Below are 8,727 nucleotides of genomic sequence, written 5' to 3'. Positions count from 1 at the left end.
TGCTCTTCCTAGCACGCCTTCATCAAACCCTTTTCACATACTTCCAGTATTGATAAGATCTAACTATGGTTCGTGACCATCACTCCTTCCATGGAACTTCCATGAAACCAGTTTCTACACTGCATCCACCTTCAAGTCTATTCATGCCATTGTGAGTGAAGCCCGGCCTTCTCCCTTCTCTCCTGGGTGTTTGCGTGTGTTCCCAAGATGCAGAGGAAGCCTAGGACGTGTTCATCAGTGTTGAAAACCTACCACAGGGTCGTTCATAACTCCCCTTGCACTTCCATGAAACTGCCTTTCTACACACATCTGCCCTTAAGGCTGTCTTGGCCTTTAGGAATGAATTCCGGTCATCTACCTTCTCTCCTCACCATTTGCGTGTGTTCTCAGGCCCTGGAGGATGCATTGGGTGATAACATCACGGATCAAAAGCCACCAGAAAGTCGTTCATAACTTTCCCCCTTGATCTCTCCCAAAACTGCCTCTTTATGGCCTTCACACCACCATGGGTCTTGGATTGGGAATCCGACCAACTCTCTGTCTTTTCTCTGTGTTTCTTTGTGTTTCAGGGTGTAGAAGGAAGCCCTGGCGTGCCTGCAAAGGCACGGACTTGCCTTCCTTATATAGGAGAAGGGGTGGTTACTTCTTAACCATTGCATCCCTTCGGTATCATTTCTGGCCATTGATTTAATCAATGGTACAGATTGCACCCTTTCGCCTATGGCAGTTACCACACACCCTGGAACTGCCAAACCACTCCTGGACAAGTCCAAACAAGGCACAGACTGTTTGCCCACGCCCATGACCCAACCACAAGAGCCCTCAGGCCCATTGGTACACATGGGTCATCCACATGGCCTGGCCACTGTCCAGACCCGGCCCAACTGCCCAAGACCTGAACACTCAGTCCAGCTGAGTTGAGCTGATCCCCAGCTGATACAGCTGAGTGAGCTAGACCATCCAGCTCAGGGAGCTGACCTACACTTCAGTGAGCTACACCGAGCTGCACTACACTTCACCTAGCTGGTTGAGCTTGCTTACTGCATCGCCCAGCTGTTATACACTGTGTCCAACTTGCTTCCTTTATCTTCTTCAATCCTTCTAAGTCCCTTGGTCAATTTCCAGACCTAGACTTAGTTTTCCCATGATCCATTCTGATCACTCACTTCATCGAGCTTCACCTGGATCTTGTCCAGCTACCAGCTCGCTTGTCCAGCTCCTTTGAGCTTGTCTCCTTCTTGGATTAGCTATGCCTTAGCTTCCTGATGCCCTTAACCTTACCTTCAGGCCATGATATACTTGTCTTTAGGTCATATGACCTGACTGGTGCGTTTCCTCGCACCACAGTTCGTCCGGACGATCCTATCCAGGATCAGGGACATGACAAGTCTCCCCCACTTACGAAGGATTCGTCCTCGAATCCAGTGGTGTTAACCTCTGGTCTCATGACAAAGGTTCCATCCGAACTCATTTGTACCCAGAACATGGAGCATGCTCGATTGGTTCTTTCTAACCAATTCGTTGCATCTCCCACCTTGTTCCTTCCCACTGACCACGTCTTGGTCATCATATACACAACAAGTCTCCCCCACTTGATAGATATTTAACCCAAAATCTTATCAAGTGGTCCATCAAGCACCCATACAAAGACATGACTTGTGTCACTGACCCAACTCTGCAGGTTGCGTTCCTAATAGACATCAAGTCCATGTAGAACACTTTAGTTCCATGACTAGATCAAATTCAGTACCTAGGAACATACTGAGTACTCAAGTCTTAGTAGATTCAACCAATCTCCAAGCCACTCGATGCACCAGCCAAGTCCTAGCGAACATGTTCCAATCTTTAGGCTGCTCACTCTACCATGAGTCCTAACAGATTGTTCTGTTCCCTTAAGTCCTTCCTGGACAATAAGGTTTATGATTCCAGCAATTCATCAATCCTGGGTAAAGGGTACTTGTTCTTCCCAGTCACCCTGTTCAAACCCCTATAATCAATGCACAACCTAAAGCTACCATCCTTTTTCTTAACAAATAGGACTGGTGCTCCCCAAGGTAATACACTAGGGCGTATGAACCCCTTCTCAAGCAACTCCTCAAGTTGCTTCTTCAGCTCTGCCATCTGAGCTGGTGCCATTCTATATGGACTTTTAGATAATGGGGCCGTTCCAGGTTCCAATTCAATGATGAATGGGTCAGCCCTATCAGGGGGAATGCCCTGTAGTGCCCCAAACACATCCTGAAATTCCCGAACCAACGGTATACCCTCTGGGTCACAGGCCCCTACAACCTCATCAGTGTAAATGGTAGCCAAAAAGGCCTCACAACCATTTCCAAGCATCCGTTCTACTTGGACTGCTGAAACCACCAACTACAAGAGGTTGGCTTGATTCCTTGGTATTTAATCGGGGTCCAAACTCGTTCCCAAGTTGCATTCTTCCCTGGTGACAATCTAGAGTTGCCCGATACTTTCCCAACCAGTCCATGCCCAAGATCACTTCATGATGCTTGAGGGGGACAACAATCAGATCTAGAGGCATCGGCCTATCCAATATCACCACAGGGATGTCCTTAACCAGACCGAGTGAGTTCATAACTTGCCCTCCGGCCGCACTCACTCGTTCAGAACCATCCCATGTTCCATACTGGAACAAACCTTTTCCAACCATTCCTGGACTCACAACACTATGTGTAGCTCCAGTATCAAATAATGTGTTTCCACACCACCGATCATTAAGTACTTAGATGAGTAGGATCTTGGTTTGATCACACATTTGGAAAATGTCCCATACCATTCTCCAAAGCATCACACATCTGTGAACGTCCCATACCATTCACAAAAGTGTTGATAGTATACTTCAATCCTCATCATACTAAGATACTTAACATCGTGTTTCTAATTCCTCTTGGAATTGATCCATTACATTCATTAAATCTTAAGGAATCCTACCTTGACTTACACTGAGTCCAAGCTGATCCATCTGATCATAAGCCCACTCATGTACTAGCCATGTAGCGTCTCCCTTAGACTAACATGAACATTGCATATGCTCACTTGTTTTGAACAGCCACCAAGGGATAACATTTACCTCCAAGAGAGTGCTGCACGTTTCTTTCAACCTAAGCCACTCTCTGGTCCATGTTACTTCCCTTGTCCAGGTCGTCCATACAAAGATCTTGCATTGCGTCCATCATCCAATCCGTCTACTATTCCAAATAACTAGATAAACTAACCTTTATGTTTTCAGGGTCTTGCCGTGGAAGAGTGTATCTTGGCTAAGCCGGCTCATCTTGGAACTTCCCCGTTCACAAGCATGAAACCCAAACTTACCTCAACTCTCACTTGGCTCACCACAACTAAGGTTCCAAGTCATCTGAGTTTTCAGAAAAAATTTCGGTTTGGAACTTAACATCTTTGAGCACTGTCCTTAACAGGATCAAGCATGCTCTGATACCAACTTGTAAGACCCGATCCCGGCCGACTAGGCCGCGGTCGATGCCTCACGTCGCTCAGTCCATACCCGGACCGAACCTCTAAAAATTTTGCCCTTTATTTAAAATATCGCCCATTGACGAGGGCTAACTCAGATCCTAGCTCAAGACTACCTTAGTCATTCCCTAGCTAGATCCTTTCAACTTATGCACAGCGGAATAGTATCTACTTAACCATTGGTCTAAAACCAATCTAACACTTGTCTGGTTAGATCACCTCAGCTACTGGTCAGTAAACACAACTGCCAGCTAGCTCCAAGGTCGATCCTGAACCTAGACCAAGTCATACAATCAGAGGTTCCGTTCCCCTAAGCCATTATATCTAGATCTATGCACCATTGACAGATCATACCTTTGCCACATTCTCGGAGCTTGTTAGCTCATTGTCCCAGCTTACTTAGCTGTCTTAGCTAGCTCACCCAGCTAGTTGAGCTCAACCATCTCACTTGAGGTTTGCTGCTCCGTTCCAGCTGATCGAGCTGCGAGGTAGCTTTGCCCAGCTCCCCGTCCAGTCGTCCAACTCCCTTATACCTGCATAAACTCTTCCCTTGGGTACTTAGTCATTTAACCAACAATCCCCACAGACATAAGTAACCCTTGAGAAGTCTTCAAACAGCTAAGGACATGCATCTGGCCCTTACCGGCTCATGCACTGTCACTACAAGAAAAATGAGTTTTATTAGCGGACGAAAAACGCTATATAACGATAAAATAGCGGTTTTTGAAGCGCTGTATTATCGCCCGTCATAATAGGTAAAGGACATTACATAGCGGTTTTTAACACTGCTATCGTTTCTTCCGCTACGATAGCACTTTTCTATCTGCAATTAAATATTCTTTAATAGCATATAAGTTTTGTTATTATTACATTATTAAAAAATAAAAAAAAATTAAAATTTTTTTTAAAAAAAATTTATATATCAATTTTTTTATACCGATACATGAAAGTAAACCAAACTAAACCAATTTTTTAAAGAAAAATTGAAAAGCTAAACCTAAAACTAAAACCTAGTCTACGTTCCTTCTCCGCCTCTCTTCTTCTTCTTCTCTTCTTGCTTGAATCTACCTCCATCACTACAGCTAGCTTACTCTTCCTCTTCCATTCTGACTTCGTAGGCCTCTTTTTGTGCATCACCCGTCGTCTTCATAACTCCCCGCCGTCTTCAACCTCTTTGTGCGTCGGCCGCCGCCTCTGTCTATGGATCATCATTACCTCCTCTATGTCATCATTATTCCAGATCTGTAAACAAAAGCAATAGATTTTATTTAAAAAAAGATGAAAAGTAGATGAACGCTTAAGAAGAGATAGACCAAGGGGAGGAGGTGAGGGGTCATGGTTTCCAGACTTGAGCAGAGGTGGTGAGCTTAAATCCGTGACGACAGACAGCAAGTTTGAGAGATCGTGAGATGAGGATTGAATAGGTGATGAGAGAGGAGGATTGATGGGAGAAGATGATTGCAGGATATGAGATGATGAGAGAGGAGGATTTCAGATAAGTTATCCTGAGCAAGAAGGTTGAAGAGATGGTGGTGAGAGAGGAGGAGACGAGAGATTGCGAGAGAAGAGGAGACGAGAGATTGCAAAAAGAAAAGAAAAATATTAAAGTGAATCACTTATGCCCCTTAGATCGAGTTAAATCTACGGTGGGGATCGAATATAGAAGCTATCCTCACCATCCTGTTTTCACCAATGAGAAATTTTTCTCTTTGTTTTATTAACTGATCAATTAGAAAAAAAATGAGAAAGGATTAACAAAAGAATGAGTTATAACCATTGGATTAAAACCAATCAACGGTCAAAGATTAACAAATCAAAAACTGTTTTGTTGTGTAACTAATTTTATTAATATATAACCTAAATTATCATTTACGTTTATAAAGTTAATGAAGAACTATTGAATTTCAGATTTAAAGTATAAGATTTTAGAGCAAAGGTCTATGTGATAGAGTTCTAAGGTTAGATTTAAGGTTTGAAAATTAAATTTGAAAAGATTATATTTTTATAAGTACTTTCAGAATTTCGATAAAAAAAAAAGGTTAAGGTTTTGTGTTGAAATTCTGTGAGTATAGATATAATAAATATATTTTAGTTTTAACGTGTATGGTTTAGTATTGAAATTTTAGAACTATCAAATATGAAGTTTATGATTTTAGATTTAGAGATTATGTATGATATAGGGTTTGGATTTAATTTTTAAATATTTAAGTTTATAGTTCTATATTTAAGATTTGGAGTTTAATTTCTAAAATATTATAAAGATTATAACTATATTAGTCTTTAAATTTAGCTTTTTAGAGTATATATATGGTTCAGAAGTTTGTTTAGGGTTTAGGGATTCAAAAGGTACACTATTATAGCGTTTATTATTTTATGTGCTATTAAATGAATACTATCATAGCGTTTTCAATTATGCCGCTCTATCATAGCGCTTCCAAAAATACAAACGCTATCTAAAACTACCGGATATGTCAACCATAGCAGAAAGCGAAAAAACGCTATCCTGGTCTGCTATTAAAACACATTTTTCTTGTAGTGTGTCCCACATCCTTTTTGCCTTATCAACTTATGATACCAAGTCCAGCTCATGGACTAACAATGCCCAACAGATCCTGAGTCAATCAACCAACCACCCCACATGACTCAGAACTGATGAGTCTTCATACTTCCTAATCAGTCATGGAACAATGTCCCACTGAACCTGATTAGTGTTGCTCTTACCACCGGTGCATCCTTTGATCAATCAGATCAGACACCTTGATCCATCATCCAAGGATCAGGTCGTCCATCCTTGCCCATGATCAGATCACACACGGCCTGCCTTACCAACACCAAGGTTGATAACCAGCAATTCCTTATGATCAACATCATAAGTGACAATATGTTCCAGCACACAAACATATGATCAGATATCCTAACACAAGGATCTGACCCAATATGCCCTCAGGTGCAATTTCGACTGCAAGCAAACCTGCTCCAAAAATCAATTAAAATTCATGACAATTCATGATAAATCATAACTAAGAGAATGGTCCAATCAGATTTCCCAGAACCGGCCTCCATCCCATAGATCTCGGCCAAGATCAGGCAAACCGGCCCAAGGGACCATCTCTAAATCAATCCCTAAAAACTCATTAGGATTCATGATAATTCATGATAAATCTTAACTAAGAGAATGGTCAAGTCAGAATTCCAAGAACCGATCTCGATCCTATGGATCTTGACCTAGAACAGCCCCACCGGCCACCTTGACCATCTCGAAATCAATCAGATAAAAATCCCCAAATACCATGATAATTCATGATAATTCACCACTAAGAGGATTCCAAAGTCAGATCGCCATAAATCCATCAGGAAGTAGGAGATCCGGACTTAGCTGCCAAACCAAGGCCATGGAGGGTTCTTCTGAACCGGCCAAGCCATGGTTCAGTGCTACTATGTCTAATCATCAATCTCAATCATAAGAACAAGGAATAATATGATTAATAATCATAAAACAGAGTAAGGTGTAACTGCAGGACCAGATCAGCCCATAGTGTACCAGACTATGCCCAATGGTCTGCAGTCCCCACCTGTTACCTCATCAGGGGCGTCCATGCTCTTCCAAGCACGCCTTCATCAAACCCTTTTCACATACTTCCAGTATTGATAAGATCTAACCATGGTTCGTGACCATCACTCCTTCCATGGAACTTCCATGAAACAAGTTTCTACACTGCATCCACCTTCAAGGCTATTCATGCCATTGTGAGTGAAGCCCGGCCTTCTCCCTTCTCTCCTGGGTGTTTGCGTGTGTTCCCAAGATGCAGAGGAATTCTAGGACGTGTTAATCAGTGGTGAAAACCTACCACAGGGTCGTTCATAACTCCCCTTGCACTTCCATGAAACTGCCTTTCTACACACATCTGCCCTTAAGGCTGTCTTGGCCTTTAGGAATGAATTCCGGTCATCTACCTTCTCTCCTCACCATTTGCGTGTGTTCTCAGGCCCTGGAGGATGCATTGGGTGATAACATCACGGATCAAAAGCCACCAGAAAGTCGTTCATAACTTTCCCCCTTGATCTCTCCCAAAACTGCCTCTTTATGGCCTTCACACCACCATGGGTCTTGGATTGGGAATCCGACCAACTCTCTGTCTTTTCTCTGTGTTTCTTATTGTTTGAGGGTGTAGAAGGAAGCCCTGGCGTGCCTGCAAAGGCACGGACTTGCCTTCCTTATATAGGAGAAGGGGTGGTTACTTCTTAACCATTGCATCCCTTCGGTATCATTTCTGGCCATTGATTTAATCAATGGTACAGATTGCACCCTTTCGCCTATGGCAGTTACCACACCTGGACAAGTCCAAACAAGGCCCAGACTGATTGCCCACGCCCATGACCCAACCACAAGAGCCCTCCAGCCCATTGGTACACATGGGTCATCCACATGGCCTGGCCACTGTCCAGACCCGGCCCAACTGCCCAAGAACTGAACACTCAGTCCAGCTGAGTTGAGCTGATCCCCAGCTGATACAGCTGAGTGAGCTAGACCATCCAGCTCAGGGAGCTGACCTACACTTCAGTGAGCTACACCGAGCTGCACTACACTTCACCTAGCTGGTTGAGCTTGCTTACTGCATCGCCCAGCTGTTATACACTGTGTCCAGCTTGCTTCCTTTATCTTCTTCAATCCTTCTAAGTCCCAAGGTCAATTTCCAGACCTAGACTTAGTTTTCCCATGATCCATTCTGATCACTCACTTCATCGAGCTTCACCTGGATCTTGTCCAGCTACCAGCTCGCTTGTCCAGCTCCTTTGAGCTTGTCTCCTTCTTGGATTAGCTATGCCTTAGCTTCCTGATGCCCTTAACCTTACCTTCAGGCCATGATATACTTGTCTTTAGGTCAGATGACCTGTCTGGTGTGTTTCCTCGCACCACAGTCCGTCCGGACGATCCTATCCAGGATCAGGGACATGACAGTTCGTCCTAACCGCCCAATCTTGGTGCGATCGGATCATCCCACTAACCGACCCGTGTCTAGGCTAGCGGTTTGATTATTTCCGGCCAAAGTCTAGGGACGTGTCCCTTGGACTCAACCAACACAACCTTTCGTGTTTAACCAGAGAGAAGAGAAGAGAAACGAATTGAAACAGATAAGGAGAGCCGAATGGGACTTAGGAACCGAGCAGAGCTGCGGTGCGGTCGCATGGACAGTCCGTTTGGTCTGATGGAGCCACGGCCCATCACATACCTTGTGA

General features: G+C 43.7%; 1 long non-coding RNA gene across 1 annotated transcript; it reads right to left on the bottom strand.

Annotated features, from left to right (window-relative positions):
- Positions 1–4,309: 4,309 nt before the first annotated feature.
- LOC117130720 lies at positions 4,310–6,043 on the bottom strand. The gene is made up of 2 exons (XR_004454009.1): positions 4,803–6,043; positions 4,310–4,731 (listed from the first exon to the last, which is right to left on the bottom strand). It is a non-coding gene; the product is annotated as an uncharacterized LOC117130720 (long non-coding RNA).
- Between the last annotated feature and the right edge of the window lie 2,684 nt (positions 6,044–8,727).

Source organism: Brassica rapa, unplaced genomic scaffold, assembly GCF_000309985.2.
Source record: "Brassica rapa cultivar Chiifu-401-42 unplaced genomic scaffold, CAAS_Brap_v3.01 Scaffold0674, whole genome shotgun sequence".
NCBI classification, from domain to species: Eukaryota; Viridiplantae; Streptophyta; class Magnoliopsida; order Brassicales; family Brassicaceae; genus Brassica; species Brassica rapa.
The sequence above is the reverse complement of the archived record's forward strand: the minus strand, read 5'-3'. Positions and strand labels throughout refer to the sequence as shown.